Genomic DNA, 13,663 nt, shown 5'->3' on the forward strand with positions numbered 1-13,663 from the left:
CCTTCCTGGACCATGCGTTCAAGTGGGAGAAGATATTAGTGACAAACCGTGCATCCCGCTCTTTAGCTTCCTACCCAGAGCCTCATAATACCTTATGATATTATGAAGGCTATGCCTTGGAGTGTGGTTGGTATCCATGTGGACCAAAAGGAAGGGTAATGGTCAGTAGGCTTGACACAGTCTTGTTAACCTCACTGTCATGTCACAGAATTTTCTCGAGTCAACTTGTCAGGCCGCACAGCACTGCTTCTGTACCCTTCAGCAAGGAATCCACCACCGCCACTGATGCACCTCCCCAAAAGGGTTGGCATCAGCCATCCTGGTGCTGATTCTACCAAGGTCTCCTGCACATTTCTCAGGACTGACCCTTCTGCTCTTCCTCTCCTCCCTGATAAATAGAGAGCTTCCAATGATTCTGTAGCTGCACTGCTCACTGGTTTTCACCTCTCTGGTTACATTGCTGCATCTATGCCTACCATGAGAACTGACCTGCTTCCCAGAAATGTCCTCTGTGTGTTCCCCATTCAGGACAGTCCTCTCTCTATGTCTAAGAAAAGCTGTTGCTCCCTAATCTGTTGAAATGTACATACCAGGCCTCCAACTGCTGGATCTTCTTTCCCAACAGGGCTACCCACTTGCTCTTGGTGCAAGTGTAGCTACCCACACTTCTCAAGAAGGAAGACAAAACATACCACAGCAGTGTAGGAGACTGCAGGAGCTGCCTGACTGATCATGCCCTTTCTGGCCTGTTGGTGGGAACGAGAGAGAGGGCCTTCTCAGTGGCTGCTCCCAGGCTCTGGAACGCCCTCCCTAGGCAAGGCCAGGATGGCTCTCTCCCTGCTGTCGTTTTGGTGGCAGATAAAAACATTTTTATGCCACCATGCTTTCTACACATGGGTAGTGAGAATTTTATAAGAGTTTATACATTTAAATTTGAACTTATAATATTTTTAGCATTTAGAAATAATTGTTAATGTTTTTTAGACTTTGTATTTTTAATGCTTTGTTTTAAATTGGACTTATAATTTGTTAGCTTCTTGAGTCCTTGTACTGGGAGGAAGGATGGGGTTTAAATAATGTATAATAAATAAATATAATGTCCAGTAGGCTTAAGTAAGCACTGAGGGAAACTCTGCCCCCCCCCTTTTAAATTCCCTCGCTAAACATCCTTGCAAAACACCCCTCATTATCCGAACCTGTTTGCAAGCTCTGTTGTCAAGCTCCAAGAACTGGAGCTTTGTTGAACTCTTAAAGATAACTTCATTTATATAGGAGTATACATTGGGCCCTTGCCTTACGCGGGATCCGTTCCGATCCCTCCACGTAAGGCGAATTCTGCCTATGCTCAAGCCCCATTGTAAACAATGCGGCGCAGGTGCAACGGGCACGCACATCATTCCATTGAATGTGATGCGCCGCCCCGTGTGCCGCCCCATGGCTTGAGCGCGTATGCTCAAGCCGTGTAGGCGCGCCCGCATATGGACGAGGCGCGCTGTACTTTTTTTATAGCTACTCTTAAGAACCAGTATTTCACCAGGTACAACCAGCTTATGTATACTGGCAGGCCACTCCACTGAAGCCGCAATGGAGATCTAAACACAACTTCGAACAATATTCAGGAGAAAAGTTCCTTAGAACAAGACCCTAAAGGTAAAAGGTAAAGGTAGTCCTTGACATGTATGTCTACTCGTAAACGACTGTAGGGGTGGTGTCATCACCATTTCTAAACTAAAGAGACAGCGTTGTCCAAGGACTGCTCTGGTGGTCATGTGGGCAGCATGACTGCACTGAACACTGTTACCTTCCGACTGAGAAGTGGTACCTATTTATCTACTGCATTTGCATGCTTTCAAATTGCGAAATTGGTAGAAGCTGGGACTAGTGAAACTTGGGCCTCGAAACTGCCAACCTGCCAGTCTTGCAATCAACAGAGTCAGCGTCTTAACCACTTGAGCCACTGCATATCCATAATGTATTTTGCTGCATCTGCACTGCAGAAATAATCCCGTTTGACAGTACTTAACTGCCAGGCTCAGTGGCATGAAATCCTTGGATTTGCAGTTCGTTGTGGCACCAGAGCTTCTGATAGAGAAGGCTATATCTCATATAACTACAACTCCTAGAATCATAGTGTTGCGCCATGGCAGTTAATGCACTGTAAAACTCGATTTTTCTATAGTGTCGATGCAGCCTGAATAGCCTCCATTCTACCATGTCTTTACAAATACTGGGGCCCTTGCTGTCTGCTGCGGTTTGTTCCAGGACCTCCCATGGATACAAAATCTGAAGCTGAAGTCCCATTATACAATGGCATAGTAAAAAGTGTCTCTTATATAAAATGGAAAATCAAGTTTGCTATTGGAATGATACTTTTTGGAATATTTTCAAACTGGATGCTGAATCCATGGTTAAAATTCATGGATAAGGAGGGGGCTAACTGTAAGAAAGGCAACTGGATTCCACTTTCATGTGCCAAAGCACTATTACTGGCATATCTAATCTCTACGTTAGCAGACTGATAAAAAAACAGTTAAAAATAGTAATGATGTTGTAACAAGGGAGCCTGCCTACCATACTGATCTTTGATAGAGAGTGCAGCATGCTGTGCTAGCTGCTCTGATTAAGGAGCATTGACCCACGGCTATAGAAAATAAACAAACTTTTATTACAGGAACTCCACCAGAAAGAAGAAAAATGCTAAGGGTGCTAGCCTAAGCTAACCACAAATGGAGAGGAAACTAAAAACGCATATGATTGTATTTCTCCAATGGGAGTTGTTGTGACGAAAGTGTGGGCCGTAAACAAAAGCATTGGGCAGATCCTGTTTGGAGCCATGGTGGCTGAATGATGATCAGGGTGACTAGGGCTGTACAACAGCCAAAATAAAGCTGTTCGCGTCACAGTGAAGGTATGGGTTTCAATGAGATGCACCTAAGAGTCCAAAGTCGCACCAAGCCCGCTCCAGCCGTAAGAACTGGAGCGTGGCTTGTGTGGCTTCTGGACTCTTAAGACGCATGTCATGAAACACCATACCTCCACTGTGATCGAAGCAGCTTTATTTTGGCTGTCTGTAAACAGGCCTCGATGTCCTCATTCAAAGGAGGACACAGGCACTTCAAAATAGGGTGTCGAGAAAAGTATAGGACATTAAAAATAAAAGCGACAAATATTCAATTACATGTACATTCATGCTCTTAGTCCTGCTCAAAGTGCAGAGCATTTTGGAATTCCTCCTGGACACGAAGGCTGAAATGTAGGACACATCCTGGACATCTGGTTGCCTGTAACACTGCATAAGAACAAGGGCATGTAATATGAGCTACAGGTATAAACCTGAAGAGGACAGCAGACTTAAGGCTACATCTACACTGCAGAAATAAACTCGTTTGATACAGCTTAACTTCCCTGGATCCAATGCTATGTAATTCTGGGAATTGTAGTTTGTTGTGGCCCCAGAACAGAGCTTTGCCCTATGAGAAGTGACTTAGGGAGCTGGGGATGTTTAGCCTGGAGAAGAGAAGGTTAAGAGGGAGATGATACCCTGTTTAAATACTGACGATGGAGCAAGCTTGTTTCTGCTGCCCAGAGAACAGGGCATGGGCAATGATTTAAACTAAAAGGAAAAGAGAGACCAGCTTCAACATTGGAAGAACCTTCTGAGAGTAAAAAACTGCTTGACCGTGGAAGATGTTCCCTCGTCTCCACTCTTGGGGCTTTTAAATAGAGGCTGGATGGCCATCTATCACAGGGGGGCGCTTTGATGGTGAGTTCCTGCATGACAGAATGGGTTGGACTGGATGACCCTTGAAGTCTTTTCCAACTCTATGTTCCTACGATGGTACATTACAACAGCAGTCATTGCAGGCAATATGACCAGAATAATCCAGAGCTATCCATCTAATTTTAAATGTACCAGCTGTCAGCACTTTCTCTGGAATGCTGTGCCTATATCTTAAAAAAAAAACTTGCTAAAATCTTTTTTGTTGCTTAGATCAATTTTTCAGCTGGGATGGGTCGATTCATTAGGAGGGCAATCTCCCCTTTCCGCATGGTGATCCCAGGGATATATCCTTTTGCCACTGAATAGGCCCTGGGAAGGGACCGAAAACCCTGGGTTACAAATGCCCGAACAATAACTCTCTGTAATCTGGTGCTCTGAGTTATGTTAAGTGGCGAGTGCCTGCCTGAACTCTCTTCCCCTCACTGTGTTTGCTTCGGGGGTCAATCCAACATGGTATCTATTTGGGTCTCTCTGCTTTCCATGGCCCAGTTGCTATACTTCCAAATTAAAACACAAATACCCTCAGCTCCGCTTCCCCGCCTCTTTTACCCTCCCTACTAATCTTTCAACCGCAGTGTCTATTTTCACTCCTCTTAGGGCTGTGGAAGGAGCGAGCCACGGCCCTTGCAACTCTCTTTTGCTAAGAACACATTCTGCTGCTTTACAACGCGACACTAACAACCCATTGGGCGCAAGGACATTTGGTATTAAGTTTTGCGGGAAGGGTTGCGGGCGTATTCAGTGCAGCAATATTTAACTGCTGCTTCCGATTGTTACTATTACAAACTAATAATATAACTCTACTTTCCAAATGTGCTTTGAAATCTGAGTAGCGGTATAAGCTTCTGTCCAGTTCCCATAACTGGTTCCACAGATTCCGATATAATTGTCAAAGTGCGAAGGTTAGGAGATAGTGAAAATGAATGAGACACAGCCCTTTTGGACCCGGATTGTTTCCATCCTGTTCTGTGTGAAGGATGGAAGGGCTCTATGGGAAGGAGCATCTTATCAACTGTGCACAATTCTTCCTCGTCCTGGGATTATGGGAGGAAGCGGTTTCATTGGCTCCATCTAAGCTTTGGCTCTTGACTGTTGGTTCTTCTGCCTTGCCCTCTGGGGGTGGCTGGATGCCTGCGGACTAGACATCTTCACTTGGAACATGCTGTTAGTTCTGATCTGTTTGCTTCAGTTAGCGCATTTATTTTTACCAGCTCCATAAACATACTTTTTCGGAAGAATTTGACCAGCTTAACAAGCAAGTTTGCCAGCCTTTGAAAAGTGCCCCACCAAGGTCTACAAAAGAAATTGTCCAAGTGCTGTGAGGAGCAGGTCCTGCCTCGGCCAAAGACCAGACTTATGCTGTGGAGGGGCAAACGAAATCGATTGATCGGGTCACTTGCTCTCTGCAGGGTAGGATTAACCACACCACACACACACACACACCACACACACACCCACAACAGATATGACACACACACCCACACCATTTTATTGTTGTTGATAGTGGAAAGCTGATCTCACTGGTGTTTTGATGAACTGACAGTCCTAGAAACGCATAACCACTTCCTTTCAGCATTACACAGAAGAGGAATTGTGTCCTTCCTGGCGCAGTCCTCCTGCAGACAGCAAGAGTCTCTCATTTGTTACTTCCACTTTATAAAGAAACAGACAACTAGGTTCGAATAGTAAGATGTCACACTAGGGATGTGGTGCCTGTGGTTAAGACGCACAATTCTGATTATTGTAAGTTTATTTGTTTATCATTATTTATTATTAATTTATTTGGAAGGTTGGCAGTTTGAGGCTGAGGTGGCACATGATGGGATGAGCTCCTGGTCACTAGTCCCAGCTTCTGCCCAAGCTAGCAGTTCGAAAGCATGCAAAAGCACAATAAATAGTATCACTTCGGGGGTGGAAAAATGGTGGTGCTTCCCCTCAAATGAGCCACAAAGCAGGAATCAGGCTTTGAAGGATCTGAATAAGACATGTGGGTATGTCTGTCAGCTTTTCTGGCTTAAAATCTGGCAACAGTTATCACTGTAAAGGTTGCAATCCATACTAACTGGTCATGATTTCGTTGCTTTGCCCACAATAAAGCTGCTTAGGTCACTTTAGAGGTTGCTGTTTAAATGAAACACAGATCTTGAGGGCAGAAGCTGCACTAAAGCTGCACTCTACTGTAGTCCTTAGGACTGGAGTGGCTTTGGTGCAGCTTCCAGCCTTAGGATGCATGCATCATTTAAATAGCATACCAGCAAAGTGACCCGAAGCAGCTTATTTTGGCTGTCTGTTGGTCCTTTGTCTCACTACCTTTCTTCCCTGATATGATAAAACTTCAATTGCACAAATCCCTCCTTGACACTTTAAAACAGTACACCCCAGACATAGGCATATTGCCTCAGTGAAATTTTGGATTATTTGATGCATTGCTAGTTGTGTTATTCCATTTGCGACATTATTACTACGTCCATTTTGTATTTTTGTATACATTGGTTTGAATACTTTTGTTATATATATTGTTTTTTCCTCTAAGCAGATAAGATAAAGTTATTTATGGTAATTTTGCTTTTGGCCTTTTCAATTCCATTGTTTCAACAGGTTTCAGAGGGGATTTTGCCATTTTATGGTACAGGATTCAACTCTGCAATGGCTAAAAAGTGAATTGTAACTGTTTTTCAGGCCCAGCTGGCTAGCTTCCCAGACCACTTTTGGCAACATGGAACATCAGGTTTCTAACACTTTCCGCAAGGGCTCATAAGCCCAGGAGGCTCTCCGTCCGCAGGCAGGCAGTGTCACACAAGGGCTCCAGTCATTTACATTTTCCCACCCCATACAGCTCTTGTGCTGACATTCTGCTTTTGGAAAGGTGCTGTGATGCCTTCGCAGACCCTTCATTCCTGACATTGCTTTCCCTTGTGCGAGCTCCCTCAGCACCACCTACATGTTCCTTTATAGATCTCCCCATCTATAACAGTTGTTTGTTTTTTTTTTTTACTTATAAGTAAACATGTAGAAGATGGAAGCAGAAGGGCTTTGACTCTGCCCCCACACCTGTAATTTATATTACAAGTGAGTGCCTTTTATGCAACATAAATAGTGGCGGGCAAATCTTTTTTCTCACATTAAAAAAAGTAACCCAGAAGATTTTCAGATGGGGAAAGAGACCGAGAGTAAGAGGCATAACCACAGCAAATCATGCAATCGCACTGAAGATTTTCAGATGACATTGTGCTCAATCCAGGACTTCTTCAGTGAAGATCCAGGAATGCTCCAGCAACAAACCATCGTGGGGAAGTCCCATGAATAGCAATAACGCGAATGAAGCGCAATGCAAGAGCACAAAAGTTAATTGCGCTTCAGTCGTGCTATTGGGGAAGCAACCAGGGACTTTACCGACAGACGCATTTCAGTACAGTCAAGCTGTTCTCATTGGCAGAATCATTTTTGCAGTGGATTTCTGTCTTCTTTGAGTATGGGGCACAATTTTGTTTACACTGGATGAAAAGAATGTGGTGAAGTAATAAATTTTTTTTTGTATTTGATTCCATGCGGTACGGAAACATATTTGCAGGCATTCGCCGTAGTGACAAAATGACACATGCCACAAAATGTACTATGATTATTCATGGATGTATATGGAATGCAATCTCAATATTATTTGGCATTAATGTCCACACTATCATGCAACTGCATGAAAATATCAGGCACCATAGCGCTACTATTGCATTAGCTTCATTACCACAGTTATCACTGAATTGACCCTGGTGTGATATCTCCCAAACCTCTGCTGATTAATTTCTTCTCGTCTACTTTCAGCTAGTGTGTAACGTTATTAATGCACACACAAACAAATGTTGAGTAAGTCGTTTTGGTTTCGTCCAAGTGGATTACTTGCTCCAATCCTTGAAAGCAGAGATTGATTTTCTGCCATAATCTCTCATTTGTTGTTGTTGTTTTGTGCCTTCAAGTTGGTTTTGATTTATGGTGACCCTAAGGCAAACCTATCATGCGTTTTCTTGGAAGATTTGTCCAGAGGAGGATTGCCACTGGCCCCCTTCGAAACCAGAAAGAATCACCATGGCAATCCCTCAATAGGATTTTTTGAGTTATTTTCCCAAACAACCCTTATTGCCTTGGGACTGTATGTGTTTGAGCAATATAACCACATATATTTTTCAATGTGCTAGCTGCTTTCAGCCTCCATCAGAATGGTGAGACTATATACAGTGGTACCCGAGGATAAGAATTGACCGCGTACAAATTTCCGGGTTACGAAAAAATTAGATGCCTTGGAAAAACTGTTCCGGGTTACGATGTTTTTTTTCGGGTTACGAAATTTTTTCGGCGCGAAAATTCAAACGCGCGGCTTTCCAGCGCTAAGAAAGCCCTTTCGGGTTGCGAAATTATCGGGTTACGAACGGAGCGGCGGAACGAATTAATTCGTAACCCGAGGGAGCACTGTACAGTGGTACCCCGGGTTACGAAAATTAATTCGTCCGCCGCCGCTTTCGTAACCCGAAAATAGTTCGCAAGCCGAAAAACCCATAGGCGCTAATGGGGAAAAGCCGCGATTTCGTGTGAAATAGCGCTGAAAAGCACCAAAAAAATTTTTCGTAACCCGAAAAAAAACCTTCGTAAACCCGCGAAACAGTTTTTTAAATGGATTTTTTTCGTAACCGAGGAATTTCGTAAGGCGGCGCATTCGTATCCCGGGGGTACCACTGTATATATAATCATAGAGTTGGAAGAGCCGCAAGGGCCATCCAGTCCCAAAGTCCAACCCCCTGCCATGCAGGAAATCCAGATCAAATCATCCCTGACAGATGGCCATACATCCGTTTGAAGACCTCCAAGGAGGGAGGACCCAATACACTCCAAGGGAATGTTCCACTGTCGAACAGCCCTTACTGTCAGAAGTTCTTCCTAATGTTGAGGTGGAATCTCTTTTCTTGCAGCTTGCATCCATTGCTCGGGTCCTAGTCTCTGGAGCAGCAGAAAACAAGCTTGCCTCAATCCTCAATATGACATCCTTTCAAATATTTAAAACAGGCACTATATCACCTCTTAACCTTCTCTTTTCTAGGTTAAACATCCCAACCCTAAGTCGTTCTTCATAGGCATGGTTTCAGACCTTTCACCCTTTTAGTCGCCTCCTTTGGATACGCTCCCAGTTTCTCAATGTCCTTTTTGAATTGTGGCGCCAGAACTGGACCACAATTCACAATATAATTTGTGAACACATGTTTTAGACTGAACTGAGACTGATCTGTGTGCAGTGGAGGGCCAGATTTATTCCAGTAATTTTCTGATACCTTAATAGGGAATTCTTTGCTGAAGCTTCTCTAATCACTGTTAAATTTCAAAATTTGACCATCCATAGTTCCCAGTGTACATTGAAACCTCAGTCATGGAGTGTGGATATATACAATAATATTCAAATTCATCATTGACCTGGAGCCCCTGCTTACTGAGCAGTCTCTTGGCAAATCATTACTTGTAATTGCTCCACACATTAACAATTACAGCCTCCGAGGTTTAGTCACCAGTTGATCTCTGTTATAGGTCTTGTTATTCACATTGATTATGGCTGTTCCCAACTTTCTTCCTATCACTGATCTGTGCCATAACAATATGCATATATGAAGTCAACGACTTTCATGGCTGGCATCCATAATTTTTTGTGGGTTTTTCGGCGCCTATGTGGCCATGTCTCGAAGAAGTTTATTCCTGATGTTTCACCAGCATCTCTGAAAATGCAGGCGAAACGTCAGGAATAAACTCTTCTAGCACATGGCTACATAGCCGAAAACCCCACAAAAAAACTATAAATGCATATAGTTAGGTGTTTGGTTTGACCCAGCATACCCTTCTTATGTGTTTATGGTGTTTATTTACTGTTTGATGTTTCAGTGGGTACATGCTTAATTTCTTTTCCTATAACAGTGATGATTGTACTTGAGCATTATTTTTAGTGAAAGGTGAGAAACATAATTATTTTGTTCTATTATTATTGTAAGAGTCTGGGCAGATGTGTTCAGAGAAGGAGGAAATGACATCTCCTGGTAAGAGGAATGGACAGAGCTTGAGTACATAGACCCGTGATGGCAACCTGTGGCCCGCGTGCCAGAGTTGGCACTCGGAGCCCTCTCTGTGGGCACATGTGCCATCGCCCCAGCACAGAGTTTGCCAGAGTTTGTTACTAGCAAAGCCAGAGAGACACGGCACTTTGCAATAATAAGTGGGCTTGGGTTGCAGTTTGGGCACTCGGCCTCTAAAAGGTTCGCCATCACTGACATAGACCAAAGAATGATACAGAAGGGTGGAATAGGTTGCCATTTGTCCTGGAAAACCTGGAAAATCCCAGACTGAAGGGACTAAAAATGTCCTGGCGGGCTAAGCCAGTTGAAGCATAAATCCCAGATTTCTTCATTGCAGGCTGAGGGTAGGTTAAAATGCAGCGTGGCGATGAAGTGAAAAACTGTGCAAGAAGATTGGCACTGGTGGGAGCCTTATCTGCCCTATAGGCTCCAGTTGTTACTGTACAGACATAGCATTGCCTTATTCTCCATTCCCTCCCCACCAGGCCCAGAAGATGGGGGGGGGGAAAGAGGCCAGTGGAGATAGCCTTGTGTTATGTGGTGATTGTGTTGTGGGCTAAGCCTCGGCTGGGTAGTATGGTGGAAATTTGCTCCCAAACAACCTCCAGAGAGTCAGTGGGTCCCTCTCTTCACACCGAGCTGGGGGAACAAGAAGAAACAAGTACTGTGCTGATGTTGAATCATAATGGTAGAAAGTGCAATGATTAATGTGTTGATTTGCTAATCAGAATGCTATTATAATATGGATAATTATAACAATTTGTATTCCCGGATGTAAGTGATTGGGATTAAGCGACCCTAGGTGAAACAAAAGGGCACATGTTATCTAGACTCCCCACTCTCACTAATCACCTTATTAATGTCTGGAGTCTCTTTCCTTCCAACAAGGTGAGTACTGCTAGTGCCTTCCCATGAACGTGTGCCCCTGAACAGTGGGAAGTCAGAAAAAGAAACAGGACCTACGCTTCAGGGAGTTCTGGGTGGCGGTGGGGTGGGATTGGTGTCATTGCTGCCTTTCAGCGAACACATTAGAACAGCTGGCACTCTGTCTGGTATGCTTGCTTGTTATAACGAGTCAGCAGTAAGTTCCCGTACATCAGAGACTCATGCCTTTCTTGATTTTTTTCATTCTCTACAGGCAACTAATATGTGCTGTCTACTTGCCTGAGTGCTTTTGTCTGTCTGCTTTGTTGCTGTGTCCCTTCAAAGTCGTTTCCAACTATGGTGATCCTAAGGCAAGAACTTACATGGGTTTTCTTGGCATTCTCAAAGGGGGGTTGCCATTGCCATCCTCTGAGGCGGGAGAGTGTGACTTGGGCAAGATCACCCCAGTGGCCTTCAAAGCCATGTTGGGAATTGAACCTGGTCCAGAATCATAGTCCAACAATCAAATCTTGTGCCACACTGGCTCCTTTGTATGTCTAAACACCGCTTAAAACGTGCAGAATTATTGGTATTTGGTATAGCGACGACCCCATTGAATGTTTTAAAATGCCACCTTTTTGCTCTAGATTAGGGTTCCCAAACTTTGGTCCACAAGTTGTTTGGAGGTATTCACGTTATTGCCGAAAGGTTACCACAACGCGATCGCTAGCAGTCTGAATGCACTCCGAACGCAATCACGCTTCAATCCACAGTTAAGTAAATTCAGTGCAGCTAGCGAAGTCACAAACCCTATTCCTAGGCAGCTTCACACTCAGTGCGCCGTTGTTTGGTGTGATGTTGCATGTCTTCCTTTATTTCCTGGTTCCCCCACCCCAAAAAAACATCCGGAAGGGGGGATTCCATGAAGCCCCCACTGCAATTCTGCTTCAATTTTTGCTTCTGCTTGTCCTTACAGCATTGCTGAGGGTGGGTTGTTGCCTGCTAATTAAGAGTGCAGGACTTGGGAGATTGGATAACCATTATATTCATGTTTTAATGTGACAAGGGTGAATATATGCTCGTTTAACGTGAATAGAGCATGTTCTATTCCACCATTCTTCCTGCCCTCCAACTCATTTGTACAATTTAGGGGCTCCTTGGTTCCTCGCATCCACTCGCCTAAATATGCTATGCTCCAGTCATCTGGAGTCTCACTGAGCATGCGCAAGGGGGCCAATTTGCAATTAAGAACCCACTGATGTGATGGCTTACTTCGCACAGAATCTGGGTTGCGTTCGGGGAGGCCATTACAGCGAATTTAAGGTGTGATAAGTAATCATGTAATTGTGTGAATTTTCGAATTGACCTCACGATCTTCTCTTTCAAAATTGAGAGCTTCCCATCCTGTGTGATAAACTCCGAAGTCCAAAACACCTGGAAGACCAAAGTTTCAGATTCACTGCTCTAGATGGTGCTATCCAAAACTGCTGTATTTTATACCAAAGGAAAAGTTCACGTGAATGCATAAAAGTTAACAATTCTGCTGTTTGTAAATTCAAAGGACCATTTAATTCCACAGAAAACATGCCCATTTAAACTCACCAGCCACTCAAAGTCCTTTTTCTCAGTTAGGTGTTTGGTGATTGTGGGAAAGGACCCTTTGTGGAGTGAACTAGTTTGACAAATTCATTATAAAACAGTTCATAAAGCTAGATACAATTAAAGAAACCAAAACCTGTTGTAAGGATTGTCTTTTTCCTCTCCCTCTATAGGGTTAGAGTAAGCCAGGATGGACAATTTCTGCATTATGTCTACCCATATCAGTTTCTGGATTCCCCAGAATGGGAATCACTGCCGCCTTCCGAAGAGGGAACATTTCAGGTAATCCTGCAAGATTTAATTTTCTAGCAGTTTAATGCAGTTTTATTTTTTATCCCAATTTCATATTTAGAAACGCACAGTAGAAGGGAAGATCCAAAGAGCTGTTCAATTAGTTTTGAATGTCTAAAATATTTTCCTAGGAGTTACACTGACATATATAGTCTCCGTCCTTTTAGTCTTGTGTTGGGGCAGTCTAGACAAAGGCGAGGTATAGAATTCCCAAAAAGGGAGGTCTGCCGGCACCTTTTTTCCTCCTGTAGGGAAGCCGCAGCCGCCAAACTGCACAGCTTCCCTGTGGAGGAAAAAGAACCCATGAAAAGCGGGTTCTTTTTGCAACGCCATTGTGACGCCCGAGTATGCCAATGGCACACTCATGATGTCACAAGTGCAGTGTGACGTGCGGATGCTAGGTTTCTGTCACGTAACAGTGGCGGCGCCCGTATACGCCATTGTTACAGTGCTGCACCGTACTAGGGTTGGGGACCATGCAGTCATTGCGCAGTCCTTTAACCCTCGTCTGCCACCAGCACGGCACATTTGGCGCGTCTGTACCACACCAAAGTGTCAGCCAAAAGAGTTATTTACCCCCAGGTAAGTATTTTATTGTGAATTTATGGCGGGTTACAGACCACCGAGAAGCGGCGGTCTGGCTTCGCCTTCGCTTGCAGCGTCTGGGAGCCGCAGCCTTTAAACCGAGCGGATCTGAAGAGGGCCTAAGTTGCAGATTACACTCGTCCCTCCACATTTGCTGGGGTTAGGGGCACAGGACCCCCATGAATGTGGAAAAACTGCAAATAACAAAAACACTATGTTTTTGCCTGAGAAAACAACTCGCTAGAGATCTCTAGATCCTCCAGTGCAACATTTGACAGACATTGACCATAGAATTGTGCTGGAGGAGCTACAAATGCCTAGTGGAGTGTTCTGTCTAGGAATGTCTAGGTCCTTCAGTTAAACTTTTGGTTAAAGTTGACTATAGAGTTGCACCGGAGGATCTAGATATTCCTAGAGAGAACATATTAATAAAATCCATGAATAA

At 44.1% G+C, this 13,663-nt stretch overlaps 1 pseudogene; it reads left to right on the plus strand.

The window, feature by feature from the left end:
* The first annotated feature begins 1,449 nt into the window (after nt 1-1,449).
* Nucleotides 1,450-13,341, plus strand: LOC121920613 (annotated as a pseudogene).
* The last annotated feature ends 322 nt before the right edge of the window (nt 13,342-13,663 follow it).

This window comes from Sceloporus undulatus, chromosome 2 (assembly GCF_019175285.1).
Source record: "Sceloporus undulatus isolate JIND9_A2432 ecotype Alabama chromosome 2, SceUnd_v1.1, whole genome shotgun sequence".
Lineage (NCBI taxonomy): Eukaryota > Metazoa > Chordata > Lepidosauria > Squamata > Phrynosomatidae > Sceloporus > Sceloporus undulatus.